Here is a 19,661-nt window from a genome sequence, read left to right as displayed (position 1 = left end):
GGGTCCCTGAAGTGTACAAACTCCTTAACCCCGGTCATCGTGCCATCAATCACGTTGTGTACCACAACAACTATTACCTTTAACAGCTGAGGTATACACATTTTAAATTATACAAATAATACCGTCAAAGTTCTCAGTTTTATATAATATGGATATTATATTTATTACGAAATGCTAAAATTGTAAAATATCTACTGTAAGTACCTACTTCCTACACCGGTTCACTATATTATACTACTATCATATTCTAAAAAATAACTCTAATAACGTACCTATTTATTTCATTTACGAATGAATGTCGTTTTGTTTTTGTACATGTTTATATGCAAAAAACTGTCGCCATGATTGAAATACTTGCGATTTTTTGATTGAGAATATAATATTTCAACATGTAATACATATGTATATCATGTATAGTGTATACGTACATATTATATTGCACGTACATTTGCGTCGAGTGCATTCGTATTATATCGAATTACAGTATACCTACGGAATGGGAAATGAATAAACGTGGGTAGGTGCGATAAATTCGATGAAACACCGTTGCAACCGACTGTTTCTAGAATATAATTACATCGATTGATATTATTGCTTTTCATCGTAAAAGTAATATAATCGTGTTTTATTTTATTTTTATTAGTTCCGACAGTATTGTAATATGCTGCCTCCGCGGTCAACGAGCGTTTACATCGGTAGGTACCAAGGTATAGGTATCCAGCTATTGCTATAGGTACCGATGTACATAATATTATAGGTTCTGTTCTTCGAGTCCCCCGTCCGATAAACCTTGACTGATCTGCAGTTGATCCAATTATTGTTATATTTCGTTTGTAACGATATTTGTACACGTATGTTATACACATGTATACTTAGGTACTACGGTTTTTTTTTTGTATTTATTTTATTATCATCATTCTATATGCTCGTAATATATACCTAACAATAATATGTAGGTTTCTAGAACTGTATTACTTTTATAATAGATCCGACGTTTGTGTGTATCACGATGACTGGCATAGTCCGTATATATACTGCACGTGAAATGTGAATAATATATAATATATATATATATATGTGTGTGTACGTTCTGCGGTGCTACACTGCGATTATTATATAGGAATAGCTATAGTGCGTTCGGTTATTATGTATTTTCGTACGGTCATGTGCTGGTTTCGAGCTGCAGTTCGGGTACGCGCGGCTATTATAATACTATTCGTACAGCGGCGTTTGGTCTTTCGATGTGTTTATAACCTTCAATAGTCGTCAGTTCGTCACAATAATACAATACTATCATAATGTACTCACCGTATTGTTATTATTATAGGTTTTTGTTTTTCATTCTCCACCGCCGCCGTCGTCGAAGATGATTATCGTTTTCAAAGAAAATTATTTTCGTTTCGGATTTTTAGCGAAATACGTATACAATATTACTACTAATATGTAGCCTGCGTTTCTTCAACATTATAAAAAGTAAGATGCGTAAATACGATTTTACGAGTTTACGGGTGTACCTTATCATTATCCGTCACACAGTTTATTTAAAAATATCAAGAGATCACAAAATGAATAAGTCTAGAAAACGAGTATTTCAAGACGAAATTTGATTTAAAAAATATTATTAATTAATTATCTTTACAAAATACTAAAATGTGACGAGATAAGAATTTCATGTAATCGACACTAACAGTACCTAAATGAATAAACCAAGTTTTTTTTTTGTTTTTATGTTTGTTAAACAATAGACCTCAATCTTGTTTAAATGCAAAATAAGCATTTTACGAATGAATCGATGATAAAAATTGCAAATTGTAATAATATTTTACAGCGTTTTCTCGTCATAACTACATATTATCATTCATAAATACGCGGCGGAATTTCAGGATAAAAAAAAATATATTAAATAAAATATATACAATTAATTAGGATCATTAATTATATGCAAATTATGACTTTAATTAGTTTAATTACATTACGTTATGATATATTATTAATAATTATATGGTACATTAAATATACATCTAAAGGAGTCTTACGAAAAATAGTCTTACGTAGAAATTAAATATGATGGGACCCCGAGGGCTTTCGAGAAGACGTTGCAACAGTGTATTGATTATTATTATTATTTTCATTTGCCCAAAACTTGTGTTATGAAATAGTGGTTGTGGATGGAGCATCGACTGTCAATGTAACCTGCATTATTATTACCAGAAATGTGAGTTTTCAATAAAAACATGTTTTGATCTCTACAGTAGTTACGATTTATACAGGGTTTTAATATTCGACCTTGAGAGCTCTCCTATACCACATTGATCAAGGTTAACACCTAATAAAAATTAACACAAATAATTCAGATTATATTCTAAGAACCGCTCTAATTAATACTTTTCCATGAAAAAATTATATAGTCAGTAGGTAGGTAGCACAGAGCAATCAGTATGTTGGCAAGTTAAGTTGATTAGGTATTTTTATCAACGCATTATAAATACAGAGAAAAACAAAAAAGTAGTAAAAACAAGTAGCATAGACAAATATTTGTGCAGTTTACAATTTTAGTGTAATGTATTTACTACTTTTTCTTTATCTAATAATTTATGTTTTATTTTTTTTTAGCTTCGTTTCTGTTCGATTTCTGTATTTTCATAGAATTTTCTTTCAACCAGTATAAATAAAGCTGAGAATTAGAAAATTTTTACATTGAGGTCACGTAACTTCCCAATATGTTTCACTAGCCAAATATACTTGAAATATCCCATGTGACTTGAGTACTTCCCTAATCAATTTGTATGTACTCAAGAATAACTCTATAAAGTGAAGTACATAATTTATCGTGCGTTTTTTTTTTGTCAAGGGAAATCAAATGGGTTTTCAAAAGTCGAACACTTGAAAAGTAATAATTTTCTTCGGTAACCATTCAAAAGATGTTTTTGTCATACAAAGCATTAGCACTGTAATCGCAGTGGTCCGTGAAATATTTTGGTAACGTTAAGCGATGTTTACAACGTTCTCGAATTATTTGCGTTTTTATTAAAACATTAAGTACTGATGTTGTTTAAACTATTTACCATCTAGAACCTTCGTGCTACAACAAATATGAAGTAGATCTAACAAGACGAGAGATTAATACTTTCTTTGGTTATGCCAATATCAAGCTGTGGGAGTTTTTTACTCAAAAATAGGTATTACTTTTAATTGATATACCTACTTGATTACATTTTTATCATGTATTTTTTTCTCATCTGTTAATTTGTTTGATATTTTAACTCGAATAAAACATTAGTTATATACTTAGAAGTGTTGATTATTACATTATATGTATAGACAACGATGAGAAAAACAAAAACAATAGAAAAAATATTATGTTGTAACTTTAATGATTATAGTTTAGAAACTTTCGTGTACCTAGATAGTATATATTTACTCTTTAAGTAAAAGTTTTTATCTCAATTAAATAAAACATAATGTGAAACCAATAATAATGACCTAATCAAATACATTTTTAAGATTTTTATACTTAAATCTTAATTTTAAAAATTGGTTCAACAGTTTCTTTTTCCAATAGAAACTCTGTTAATGTAATATAGAGAAAATGTGGCGAATGCAGTATTTCAAGTTAGTTTCTACGATACTTCCATTAAACCAATAAATTTATATTGGCACACACATGATATTTTTGAGAAATGGTTTCAGTAGAATTTGAATTCATGAATAATATATTTTACGTTTATATCAACATCAAAATATATTTATTTATTTTTGAATACTTTGTACCATTTCTCAATGATACAATAACAGTGAATGACTCATAAATTATTGCGATGTCGGGACTCGTAATAATGTTAAGCTTGAGCTTATTGGTCAATGTCATATACATGTTATACACTTAAGTCGTTGGGCATAATCCTGAAAGGTCTGAAGCACTTGCAATGAATTACTATACGATGAAGCTTATAATTTTTGCACAGTCCCGTTTTTTCCTTTTAGGATTATATAGAACAAGATGCCATAAAAATGCAAAAACCCATTACAGTTATAATCATTTTTTACACGGCTACCTACTAAAGAGCTAAATTCGAGAAACGCTAATCATGTTTGAATTTTTTTACTATATGATTTTATTTTTTTAAGCTCCACGTTGAAATTGCTTTTATCGAAATATAAATCGAGCAATTACCAAATGTAAAAATTTAAACAAATGTAAGAAATCCACAATATTTAATGAAATAGTCTGTACAACTTTTACCAATATGACAGGTTTGATAAATGTAGTTTTCTTTGTGATATTCAGGTTTTTCCAGTAACATAAGTTTCATGAACACATAATTTGCCTCCCCTTTCAAAAAAAAAAGTTAAGAAAAAACAGAAGTGAAATTAAACGACATTTTATGATTTATCAAAATATTAAAATATTAAAAAGGAGTAAAATATCAAAAATACAATTAATATGACATAGTATTTTGTAAATCGAGTTCTCTCCGCGGGTAACAAGATTCTTTACCAAATACAAAAATAAAAATGATTTATAGGTAGGTATATTATCTTTACTCTACTGATATTCAATATAACTACTGAACTTGAAACATAACTCATATATTATATCCACTTTATTGCAATTTTTTAAGTTATATTTTTAAGCAAATATAATATATGTGTGTAATATACATAAATTAAACATAAAACATAAAAGTAAAGAAACTGTAAAGTGAAGACTGTTATGACAGTAATATTAAGTGAAAAATGTCCCATGAAAAGTAGTATAGAAGTTTCAAATTTCTTCGCAACGAAATGTTAATTAAAAACGATTATACTTATAATTACGGATACTTTTTTTTACCTTACCTTAATGCATATTATGTTTTACAGTTTTGAATATTCCATACCCAAAATAGTAAATGGTTAGGTACCTAAATAATAACCCATACAATATGTTCCTACATAATTCCATTGAAAATAACCTAGCTCCGCGTTAGAATCCACATTGACATGTGATATCTACGGTCATACGGATAGTATTGGCTGTAAGAACTAAAACCTAAAACTTCTTTTAGAGCTATGGTATATGCACACTACACTTGTGTGGAAATAATACTCTTTACATTTCAGGGTATTAATTGCATCTAAACAGAACTTGTTTAGCCGTGTATAAGGTATCGTATATAGGTATTTCACCTAAGTAGGTATCGTATTTTTAAATAATTTCTAAATACATGACGAAAAGATATGCGGGTACAAGTTTCCGTGTTTTATACGTAAGTACATACTATTATGACTCCAAAATAATATATAATTAATAAATTATTATGTTGCTGCTTAAACTAAACAAATTCAATAGTCGTTAGAGCTATATTTTTTGCAAAATGTTGATAATGTCAAATATAGGAAGTTGTATGTTATATACCTATACAATTATTTTATAGCCACATAAAATTAACCTTTCAATTCACTTGGTAACGATAAATTAAATTGAAAATTCAATACCTTATCTAATCACAATTTATAAGCCTTATAAAATATGTTCAAAAACTTATCAATTTTTCTATAGTGACAAATTTAAAAAAATATCAATTCATCATGAATAATTTGAATAGGTACTTACTGCTTATTCTTAGGTTTTAAAATGATTAGTTTAATCAACTGTGATTAAGATTTCTACGGTATTTTTGATTTAAACATATATTTAAGGTACACCAGTCTAAAGAAATACATAGATAAGTATTTGGTTTAATGTTTATACGAGTATATTAATGTTAGCAGAGTATGAATACTATGATAATAACACATTTTGAAGTATATTGACACATATTATATATTTATAAATTTATTTTGGTTTGTATTTTGAGAAAGGCTAAATACATTTTTACTTATAAATAACAATCACCGGATTTAGGTTTTAATAAATGTACAATAACATTTCAATGTATGATAATGTTTGAAAGCAATGATGTATGTTTATTTGTTGAGAACGCACTTCTTAAAAGAGTTAAACCTAGTTATTATAATTATGTTGTTTTTAATTGCATGATCACGATGTTAAAAAACATATAAATAATATAGAGACTATATAGCATAATGGGATAGCTATATGGTTTAACTGGTTTTAAAAATAAACGAAGTTGAGTTAGCAGATATGACAGGCAAAACGTTTAAGACATATTACATACGATTCAAATTTGATTCAATTATGTGCTAATATGATTGCTTGGGTATACAATATAATATAATATAATAATAAATAAATCAAATATCAACAGAAAATTTTAACATACATTTATTATGTTTTGTTGATAATTGACTTAAATAATGCAAGTTGTAACTTGTAAGTACATAAGATGAATTCGTGACTGGTAGTTCAACAACTAAAGGTACACTGTAAAGTGACAGTTTTATTCATCACTGCAGCCATGTACCTACATTTTTTTTTACGGTTTGTGATAAAAAATGGGCTACCTGTAAACCAGTTTATATAACTGAAAAGAGGTAACATATAACCACGTACGCGTTTCGTTTCGTAGTGGGTAATATAATTGAATGTTCATTTTTATTTAATTGTCTTAGGTTAAGTGACACGCACATATATATCACATATAGATATCGAAATACTTCACAGCATGTCGAGCTAAATCCTGCTAAATCTTTTAATTCTATTCACTTATCTTATCGTTTCAAAAATGATATAGATATAAATTTAGTATCTCAGTTGCTTAAAAATTAATTTTTAAAAGTCGTTTAAAGTAATTTTATAACTAATGCAAGTGATGTTATAGATAATATTATAATTGTGAATGTTAATAATATATTATAGTTTTGATCAAACCACGGTTGTCGATTGATACAAGGATTTCAGAGATCAATTGAACAACACCGAACAGTTACGTAATAACTGATGTGTAAACAGCTGAACAAATTATGGTGCAGAAGAGTTTATACTATTTTACAATACGACGAGCGACGGTATAAATATAAAGAACATGTAAATGCACAATGCGAAAATTTTAAATACCATAATACCATAATTTCGCAATTTTTCTATTTGAAAATCATGAACTTTTTAATATTAACTTGAAATTGGGATAGATAATCCAGTATAAGCTATCGAGAACGTACTCGTTTTAAAATTCTTTACATTTGTGCCATCTAGCGTAAATAATGTGTATTTGTAGCATCAATTGTACGCGAAAAAAATACTGAAAGTGATCGTAGTAATAAATACTGAAGTGTAATAATTAAAGAACAAATATTGCAAAATTTGATGATATAAAAAAATATATATATCTATAATAATACCTTATAATAAAGAAAAGGACGAGCATTGTATTTGTCTACTCACCGTAGTTTACTATATTGTTATATATTAACGTAGGTACGTATAGTAATAACACTATATTAGCTTAGAGTTTTCCTATTGTTGAAAGTAAACACATACGTCCGTCGTTCGATATGCGAATAATTTACAGTGTCGATTACAGTTTAGTTGCTCAAGGGGTATCGCTAGCTATTGATTCGAATCTTTAAAAGGAGTGAGTATTACACGATTTTCTACTTGTCCGCTCAAAATTGCTATACGATCTTCTATATTCGGATTATTGTATAATAACGGCGGCTAGTCTTAAGACATCGTGAACTAGACATCTGCAGTAGACGTTTATTCAATCCACTTTAACCGTCGAAACGTATGCAAGTATAAAACTACCAGCTATTATCTACAAGAGATTTTTTTTAAATATAAATAGTTGATTGTGCGATACTGGATAGTTTTGGTAAATGTAATGTAATGAAATCAAATATATTCACATCATGATTTATACTGTAAATATTTTTTGTAAGTAGGTATTTTAATAAGTAATAACTAACATGTTTAAAATCGATTAATAGTACCTACCTATAGTAACATTGTTAATAGGTTAAACGATAGTTATTTCCACCTATTGAGTTTATTGAATATTTAAGTATTCAGCAGCAAGCTCTCAATTACACCTGTATCAATTGATATGGGACTTACCTATATGTTCGATACATGGTACTAAATTATACTATACATAAATCGTTTAACAAAATATTATGATAAACATTGTTCATTTATAACTATTTATATTTTAAATATAGACAGTATAATAACTCAATAACATATGAACATCCATTAAGTACCACTCAAAGTCATCATAATAATTACAATAAATAAAAACACAGACATAAATGCTTACGATAATCAAGAACTCGTATAAAGATCGTTTGTTATGACTTATGAGATTTGATTGTACTGGCATTCAATATTTTTTTTCTCCCTGATTGTGTTTCAATTAGACGTAATTTACTATAACTGGAGCATATAATTGTTTTACGTAATCACACATCGTCATCACTATGACTTTGACAAACAAGTTTTTGCATAATTTTAATTTACTATATACTCGAGTATATGAAAATGTTATACTTAGCAAGAACACACCTTTATGCCGGTAGGTGTGAATTATCACTTTATATCTAGAATAAGTAGGCTTTACATTTTAAATTATAACTTTCCAATTTATAATACTTTAAATTAGTTTGAAATGAAAATGACTAAAATATGATTATCAAGTGTAGAAATTTATATTTATTAGTATTCGTATGTTCTTAGAACAACAAGATTATGATTTATGATATCTATAAGTATGATACCTAAGATTGTCATCAAGCTATTTAAAAAAAATAATAACACTAATTCAATTCATGTTGGCTTTTATATTTTAAAAGAAGGTCGGTCTAAAAGGAATATCGTTATTTTTTCTTTACATTCCTAGCATGAAGATATATAATATTATATATTATACAGTGTCTATTTATTTCTAAACGCCAACGGTCGATGTTTTTGATACCTTTATTATAGGTATTGGTTATTTTTTTTCACAAGCTCAGCAGACTATTTCTTTGCCAAGACAATGCGTTAGTAATTACTAGTATTGTATAACGTGATTCCAATGAAGCATAGAAAAACAAAAGGATGACCGTCGTGGAAAAAAATAAATACCTTAGCAACGGAGCTACTTCAGTGGCTCCATCAAACAACCTGTTCTTATCTCATGGATTCCCAGACACTGCCCCACGTCATTTAGCTTACTGCCGGCCTTGACTTAAGAGGGTACAACAATAAAATGAGTATAGTAAAGCCATTTTAATTCCACTTACGATTTTTTTCAAAACTTAATAATAATGTAAGTTTAACGACTGATATTAATAAGAGTGCGTAAACAAAACAATCTATAGGTACATAATTTCTGATTTTTAGGGCAGATATTTTACAGTTATATATATTATAGATATTATTAATAATCAATATAATAGTAATAGAATGATGTTTCATTCATTTTCATGTTTAAAATTAATAAATTGATTAGACTATTAGAGTAAGTAATACTGGTTAATTATTATTTTGTTATAGTTTTCCGTCCATTTTAAAAAAAATATAATAGAATCCAAAATTGTAGTTTGAAATTTCAACTTGACTTGGCTCAAACTTGTATCAATCCAAATATAGAATATCAAGTAGGTATACTTGACTACGACATAAGTTGTCATATTTGTAATCATTATGTTTCATTATTATACAAATATTGTGGATTTACCTCAAGGTTATTAAATTATCAATCACATAATAATATACTAGGTTATTATAATATTTGCATTACTAAACAATTACTAAATCGTTATAATTTGATCTAGAAATACTAGTTTGATTGCAATTTTTATATTATTCGTTATAAAACACAGAACATGCAAATATTTGGTTTACCATTTGCAGAACTTAAATAAATATAGAATAAAAATAAAAATAATTTATGAATTTTTTTAAACTTTTAAAATTTAAGTGCCTAGTTAAATAAATAATGACTTTTCATAAATTTAGTAAGAACAAAAGAAATCATTTTTTAATACTTAATTTAAATTCTAAGGTTATGTATACTGAATAATATAAAATTGTTATTTTACAGTAACATTGTTCTTCACAAGAGTTGTTTAGTATACGTATATTTTAATTTACAATAAGGTTAATTATATTTTATAAAAATATATAATTTATTACAATTTTTGGTGTAGGTACACGATGTATGATTATAATGTATAACCAATAATTATCTACATATATTGAAATATATTTATGTCATCAAAATTTAATAACAGAATATAGTATAGGTGTGTACACGGGTGTGTAGTATGTGCATATTTATTAATACTGTTGTAAGTCTAAGAATTAATTTTAAAATATAGTAAATTAAACAAAATGGCCTACAAATCTTTTAAATATTTATTTTTCACACGCTGGGTAATTCGTAAATTGATTCATAGATAAGAATTCCACTTTAAAAATAAAATATAAGCGAATTTGTAGGTTATTATATTACAGATAGTCACTTACAAGGCTATAGATAGGCACTAGCCCATATAATAAAATGAACAAAGTTAATAGATATTAAAATCAAATTATGTTTGTTGAATTTAACCTAAATATATATTTTTTTTATAAGGAATTTATAAAAGATGTATTATGTACTTATGTGTATATTAGACGAAGAACAACAAAAAGTTTATATTACATTAACGCATAAAGATAATATTGTTGTAAGTAACAAGTTTTTAACATACCACTAAAGTTATATTTTAAGGCAAAATAATTAGAATTACTCGGCCATTAACTTTGTTGTAATCACATCGACATAATCATTATTAAGTATTCGCGTGGATGAATAGTATGATGTTTTCAATGACCTTGTTTGGAAGACACTGCGCACTCAAGTAATCATACATACGTACATACATATATCATAAAAATGATTGCAGTCCTTGTTATTATAAAATTTCATATGGCGTCAAGTAATAAAAAGATTCTGCCCGAATTTTTATTAGACGCTTTATAGAGTACTCTACATCTGCCTTATTCCACATTCTTATAACATTCTAACTTCATCTCTTTTGTTAGACAAATATCAATGTTTTCATATTATGCCCTTCTACAATAAAAACACATCTCCATTATAGAACTGACCTGTTCCGGTCATTTTCTAGTCGTTTCGCTTAGTCATCAGGAATATGCCATTCGCGGTAAAAAATATATATAGTTCTTGAATAAAAAAAAAAAGTAAAAATAACGTATTTTATTAAAGTTTTTTTGACGATAGTTTGTGGTTCAGTATTAATCCTTGAAATATTATATTTTAAAAATGAAGAAATTAAATTAAAAATTAATATGTAGGTATTATGATATTTAATAGTCATTTTACGGTTATTAATTTTCTTATAGTATAGATATATTGTGGATACTAATGGATAGACCATAGGTGATAGAGAATTAAGAGCTGTCCGTTACGTGGATGTGTTCTTTTGAGAAAAACAATTTCAAGGTAAGTCTTTTAGAGGTTAACTCTTTAGAGATTTATTATCTAAATGTCACGATGTCAATAGTTGCTCATATCAGTGAAAATAGTTTTCCATTTCTTAACTCATAATAATGTTTCCGTCATGACATATTCTATTCTCAAAACACGGATTGGTACCTATACATATTATAGTAAAACACAATCTTAAACAAAACACAGTATAAACGCTAAGTAGAAGTACTGATATGATTTTTCTCAACAAATGTATCAGCTTAAAATGTGTATTCATTTATCGTCTGGTTGGCATATATATATGCATTATACAACTAATATATAATCGACCGTCACAATCAGGCCGAAGACAAAAAGTGTTACAAGATTTTCAAAAGTAATTGTTGGTCTTGGACTATTATACTGTCTATCATGTAAAACATCTTTGTTTACTCTTACAAAATTCTTTATTTACATTATTATTTATATACTAGATTTTCAAGCAACAACTTCCGATATTTTAATTTCAATAACACGGATCACAGGCTTATAAAATAAATATTACTATAATATTCACATTCTTGCGTATTTTATTTATACATGGTAATATATGATTATATGAAAGTGTACAATTGTTTTGTGCATTAAATATTAAACATACTTAAATATTATACATTTTACCATAAATCTACACGTTTTAAACAACGATACAATAATTTGTTTAAAAGTGCAAGTTATAAATTAACTGTGTTTGGTTTTAATTATTATATTTAAAATTTTAATAATATGTTTATGAATCACTCATCACTTATCATAATAAATATAAATCGAACTGTATCATAAATACTAATACGGGTTAAAACTTTTAAATTACTAAGTTAAAAAGAAGATAATTGAAATAAAAAGGTAATAAAAATGTAATATCTCTAGCATAGAGGATAATTTTTTTATGAAATTAATCTAATGACTAGGCAATGAAACCTAAATGAAACCTGGTGAAACATTGATTTTTGCTTGTAATCTGAATATTATGTCAAGAATACCTAATAGATTTACGATCCGTTAAACAAATCGTTAAATTTAACGAGTTTGGGGCATACCAAATGTTATTTCAACTGTTAAAGTTAGTTTACTGCTTAATGAAAAGTTATAAATGCAAAATTTGAATGTATACTCACAAAACAGGCTGTACAATTATACACAAAAAAAAATAATATAAGCTTTTGTATTCCGCATGGGTGGAACCTACCTGGTTATATAGTTTGTAATTATTTTAAAGGTAATGAACTAATGACAAAGGCTCAACGTAGACAATATGTATTAATAAAACGTACCTGTATGTTATAACGTATTAGTTTAATGATCGCCGAATTAATATTTAACTTTAAAATATTAGCTTGTTTTAATTTGAATAGTTGAATTAAAAAAGTTATGGTACAAACATTAAACATAATATATATTATATAAGTACAACGATAGTTGTGTTTTTTAATATACATTTTAGACACATTGGGTACTTTTAAAGTAGACACATTAGATGGATATATGTTTAAACACATTTAATCTTAAGTATTATAATTTTTTTAATGCTGATATGGAAGATGAATATTGCACTTAAGTATATTATTATTTAAATACAGTATAACTAACTAACTATATACCTACTAATTATTTTATGACAAATCTATACACTTTAATCAGAAATCGACGTACCAGAAACACGTCTCTAAAATACTGGTTTTAGTTAAATGCAAATTCAAAGTGAAAATGGTGATATTGCAAATGATAAGAATAGCAAAACTTTCGATCAAAAATTGCGTAAATCTTGTTAACATTTTAACATTCGGTAGACGAGTCTATTACGGACCGATAACAAACGAATGTCCATTGTGAATTTGCATAGTAACATTGAGATTAATTCATACATTTTTTTATGCATTTACATAATATTTTTTAATTTACTGCACGACAATTTTTACTAAGAAAATACACCTAAGAGTTTCTCAAAGAGACATTTGGATGACAATTGAGTAGTTGATTTTAATAACATTACAAATGTCACCCCAAGTATGAAAATAAGAGCATTTTTCTTAAAAATAATAAGACATCATTTATAAGTATATAAAAATATGTTGGCAATATGTTGTATGGATACCTATTCGTTTTACTCAAGAGTCAATGTTTGTTAATATCATTAAAATGTTTAAACAACGATAGAATAGCGTGTCTTGTTATTTATAATGTAGGTAGGTAAATTAAAACTTCGTCGTTTTATATTACATTACAACTAAAATACTTATAATTATAATCGTTGGAAATGTTTTATAATATACATAACATGCATAATATAAGGCAAATAAAAAATGTGAACAGAAGACTAAACTTATCATCTCAAAAGAGTATAAACGTTTTTGAACTTTTTGATTTCCTATCTAAAGCAGAATATTTATACTGAGAATTTCGTAAAATGAAAATCGAATTTAGAACGAGTAGTTAACTGTTTAACTGTTTATAAACTATAAGCTATAACTTACAAGTATTTAAAGATTTTTAGGTACAAGTTTTTAGAAACAATGAATGTTTTGTGTCAAAATATCCCTATATAGTTTATAAAATAAGTTAACAACGCCATAAAATAAGTAGGTAGTATAATATCTATAATATCCTAGCTATGCATAATAAGCCCATTCTTGTTAAATTAAATATTATTTCCTGCGAATTTATAAATTATAGTTTTTGCTAATAAATTGTGTAACTTAACCGTATGTGTAAAAGAATTTTATTTGTTACCTGTGTAATTGATTGCGTCTTTAGCATGGACTATTAAACAAATTAAATAACTTCATTTTTCTATATATCCTGTTAAGGGTTAAGGTTAAAAATAATAATTCTTAAAAACACAAATTAAATTGTTTAACACTCAATATAAACTACATCGCGTTTAATATTAAACTTGATTAAAATAGGTGGGTATTATACCAATATTGGCAAGCGAATGAAAAATATTCCACAGTTGACACCTATGTGTTGGCTAACCATTGACTGCTATCTATGAAGGAAAAGTCCATTATATCCAATACTTTGGTGACAGTCATCACATTCGGAATATATAGTTAGCGTCACTTTTTTGGGAAATTAACACAATTTTTTATAAACTACCTTACGAATAGTTTTGATTTCAAAGTTATGTCTTATAATTTTAAATATTTCTCAAATATGCAGGCTCTCTCAACCTTACTACTATAAGTCTAAAGGTTTAAAGGTGTATCTAGATATATGATTATTTTTTATACAATTTCAGAAATTGAGCATTGTTTAATTGGTTAGAGACCCGAATTTAATGAATACAAACACTATGTTTTTACGGATGTCAACTAAAATACGTCGAAGACGAAATGTATAAAAAAAAATTAGTCATGTCCGTGTCATCATTTCCTTCCGCCCCTTAGATGCATACACACAGACAATGTATACTGTTGTAAAGATTTATAATCCGGATTTGACCAAAACAAACGGACACAAGAAAAAAAAATTTAATAAGAAAATGCGAACGACCGTTAATGGAGCGCGACTGATGATCGAAAAAAATCTATAAACGGCAGCAGCAATAACGATGGCGGAAGGTCGTCAACATCGCCGTTGCATTGTAGGCATCACGCGTGAGTCGCCCTTTCCTGCTATTATAGTCGTTGCAGTCCGCTGTTTCTGTCTTATAGATCGGTCAACATTTTAATTTTTTCTCTTGAGTTTTTGATATTATTTTTTTAACATTCTGTTTTAATTATGTGACGACAAAACGTGCACGATTTGAATGTCTCAAAAATTTTTTTTCTCTTTCCTCTACACACCGCGTACGCGTCATAGCCTCCTGTAAGTACACCGACCCCGCCACGCAGTGTAGAATACTACACGGCAAGTACGTGCCTAACACAAATCAATATACGCAGACTACAAATATTATGCATTTTGAATATTATATTATGTGTTGTCATTCGATACGTCATTGAAAATAGAAAAAAAATTATATTCTACAAGTGTGATGACGAGGTAGGTCTCGAATTCTGAAACTTATATGTACGTTTTAGCTGATAGGTACCTATACTCATCTAATTATTTATATTCTTGTAGCATAAAGAAATAATGATACGAAAAAGGATCGATACATTTAAATTAAATACTGCAACCTTGTATAATAATTAAAAATTTGATTTTCTGATTATAACTATATTTTGTATACATAATGCGTAAAACACACAGTAGTTGACAAATATACCAGACGTAGACATAATTTGATGCATAATTCTCATGAACTCATATTATGCGCATATTATTTATAAAATATTGAATGCATTTTTCATAATTTATATTTTATTTTACGTAGTATTTTAAAATTTACTGAAAATTAAATTTATGAATATATAGATGTTTGTTGAAAAAAAATGCTATTTAATCTATCGACTAAAATCACTGTAAGATAATTGTAAAGCCTAAAAAGTCTAAATGATGAAATTAGTATTATTTTACTAAATTAATGATAAATAAATCAATTGACACGTGACAAAGTTGTAATAAATTATTTTAAATTTTTTGTATGTATAATTTTTTCAATCTAAATCACAAAACATGTCATGTAATAGTCAGTTATATATTTCAAACGTGAATTTCAATACAGTAGATATCCCTGTAGATATAGTGTCTATCAAATCTTGTGATATTATATGTTAAATATTGCGTAACTAAATTACAGTTAAAAGGTTAACGGAATACAGTTTTGATACATTTATACAACACTACTGCAGGGAAATAAAAACACTTAATTTTTCACACGGTAATTTTTTAATGCAGTTTAAGATTCAGATATTCGGTAATTTTACTGTACTAACAGTACTAACTACAATTCCACCACATTGTATTACATACATTAATCAAAATTATAAAATACAACACACCAGTAGTATTAACTACTATACTTACGCTTATGCACACAATACACTTTTAGATAAAACGGTTTATTGTTTTTTTTTTTTAATTATAATTAAGTGTAATTTTCCTTACATTACCTACCTATACCTAATAAATAGTATGCTTTTTATCACATTTTTTATGCCATCTAATCTAATTATTTCGCCTCAAAATTAGACATTTATTTAACACTGTGGCTATTATTGCGTCATACCTATTGTAAATAGCTTATATTGAATAATATTAAATATATTACATACTATACGTAGTTTACACTTAGTTAATGTAAAATAAAAGTAAATTTTAATTCTTGTGCAATGTGTAGAATTACTGGTTAGAGTTACTAATATTATTGAGGTTAGGTACATACTTAGCTGTATAAATACTTGCCAATACTTTTTGGAAACCACAGAAGCACAGACACATGTGACACGATGCACCCATTGCACCCCTAATAGTTTTCACTGCACTCGATACCGGAATTATTTAGAAAGTCGTAAAGGCATAAGTCGTTTCACATGTATAGCTCTAATAATATAATATATAAATATTTATTAATTTATCATGATCGAAGCTTCTGAATTACTAATTATTGATGTAGCCGGAAATTCCCAGTTATCCTTTCATACATAAATAAATAAAACTAACCCGTATTTACTACACCATGTAATATCTGGTTAAATAATATACGTATTTATGTGTTTGCCTTTGCGTTTTCAATAGAATTTACTTCGATCTTACTTTTACTATTTCTATCCGGGACCACACGGAATGGGTTTATTATTATTCTTCATTGACACACGCGCTTTGGGCACAAGGTGAATGAACACTATTGTTGTCCGATAGTAACACTATATACATACACAGTGTTCATTTAATGGACAAAAAAAACGCTGTTTAAAATATTTTGCAGCTGAACACAATAGAGAATTCATCTTCCTCGACCTGTCTTCAAGGCTTCTACTATGTATTTTAGAATAGACAAAAATAAATTCAAGGTGCACTTTTTTATTATGTAATACGTAGTTTTAAATTTATAATCTCATTTTAATATTCATTTAGGTCATTATATACATTAAAAACTAAAATTAAATTGTATTCTAATAAATGAAAAATGTTGATCAAATACTCGGATAATAAACGAAAAGAAAGCGAATTTCTTCGTATTTACTTAGTAACCAATATTTTTAGTGAGCTATTGTCGTAATATTTAAGTTGAATGCGACTATCATCCTAGTTGGACGATATAGTTATGTTGAGAGGTAAATTGAAGTTGTTTCATTGTTAACGACGTTACAGCGCCAAATGAAGACAGCTTATGATTAAGGAGTAAGGAAATATATTTTACTTGATATATGTTCAACATTTTCGCAGTTTCAAGTATATCATTTTACATTATGTCATGTTAAATTTTAAAAATTGTCTGAATTATTTATTGTATTTTAAATAATATAACGATACCAATTTTGAATTGAAATTATATCATAATATTGATGAATTAAGCTAGTACAGTATATAATATAGACTATAGGTACCAGACAATAATTATATTAATTGACATAGGTAAGTATAAAAATAATGACAGAGTAAAATACACGAATGGTTATTATATGAAATGAATACCTAGGTGATTAGGTAAGTAACTACTCACTATAAGAATAAACATACTATTGAAATACAATATTACTATATAATTTATCAAGTATCATAAATATATAATCAATAAATAATTTTTCCATTTCATAATATTATTATTGATTATATCTAGGTGAATGTACAAAGACAATACATATGTATTTTATTTTTGGAAATTGTTGGGTTTTCGAATTACAGGGTACACCAACTTTGGATGACGCCACATCAATTATGGTTGTTTTAGTTTTACACATTTAAAAATTCAAAAAAGCGGCTTATTATTTTTGAAGAAAAATTCAAAATCGCAAGATCAATGTTGCTAATTGCCAATTTCTAATATTTATTAGTTATAATAGTATAATTATTTAGGCTATATTAGATTATAACATTAAAAAATATTCGTTTAATTCTTTAACTTTTCACCCATCAGTACAATTAAGTAAATTACTGTAAGACATTAAACTAAATTCTGTTTTATAAGACAACGAATAAAATATATTTTGATCATATTAAATAATACTATACATACATCACATGTAAGATAAAGATAAGATAATGAATAGTGCACCTATTCATTAAAAATGTCATACACAGCTTAGTTATAATATACCTACATTTTTAAGTAATGTTTGATTTGTAAATAATTTAACTTTATTTAAATTTAAATATATTTTCAAATTTAATAATCACAATGAGTCGATTTTATAAAGAGTTAACGTGCTTAGTATTAAACGACTATTTCGTAACATCTAATTAAAGTGGTTTAATTTTTTAGCTTTTTATAAAAGTTAAAATATATCAGATATTATATTTTTGAAACCTAGAATAGTAGGATTATAAAAAATCTTTAAAATTATGATCTATTATCAAAGCAACAATGAACTTACCTACCTAATAATATTTTGATAGTAATGTAATTTTATTTTTAACATAATATTATGTAAATAAACTGCCAAAATGTTGTATTTGTCTAACTGTACCTACCTACTAACATCACACCGAACTCCAAATTATCACACATTGAATATTCACACAAATGTTTATCGCCTACTGATTAAACAATCGCATAACCAATCATAACCATGCTGTTATACATACCTATAATAATCACATAAGGATAAGGCATACAACATTTTTATCAATATGTAATGTGCTGCATTGTTGAATTTTCCCTTTTCAGTTATTTTGTACCAATACATATTTAGAAACTAATGATTAACTGGATACTTTCATCATACAACTATTTAAGGCAATGATGACGGAAAAAATTAAGTATTACAAAATAATTTATTTGATATACGGTAGTACGGTACGGATTAATAAATTACGAGTCAGGAGATGTCAAGATTTTGGTGTTATTAAGAACATTAAAACTGTAAAGTATTAAATATGACATCAACGTATTAATCACTCTAGCATATTTCTCAGTACTTGATAATTTTGCAAAATTGCAACGATTGATATACTTACGATTTACGCATTATTTAATTAAATATCATTTTTTTATACTTGGAACTATAGGAAGAAATTATTGTAATATATTTACTACCTAGAACGTACCTTCTACGTAGGTATATCTAATGAATGCTTAAATAGTTAATATACCTTACAATAATAAAAAAAAAATTAAGTTTATTATATAGAGTATGGAAAATAAATTGACACTTTCCTAAGATAAATAAGAATGAAGAATTATAAAAAAAATCCCTTATTTATGGTAGG

At 27.0% G+C, this 19,661-nt stretch overlaps 1 protein-coding gene across 6 annotated transcripts in view; it reads right to left on the bottom strand.

The window, feature by feature from the left end:
- Nucleotides 1–19,661, bottom strand: part of LOC111027763 (cordon-bleu protein-like 1) — a 91,726-nt gene that overhangs the window by 30,238 nt on the left and 41,827 nt on the right. The gene's annotated exons all lie outside the window — the stretch shown is intronic.

This window comes from Myzus persicae, unplaced genomic scaffold (genome assembly GCF_001856785.1).
Source record: "Myzus persicae strain clone G006 unplaced genomic scaffold, MPER_G0061.0, whole genome shotgun sequence".
NCBI lineage: Eukaryota > Metazoa > Arthropoda > Insecta > Hemiptera > Aphididae > Myzus > Myzus persicae.
Note: the sequence above shows the minus strand (reverse complement) of the source record. Positions and strands in the feature narration are given on the sequence as shown.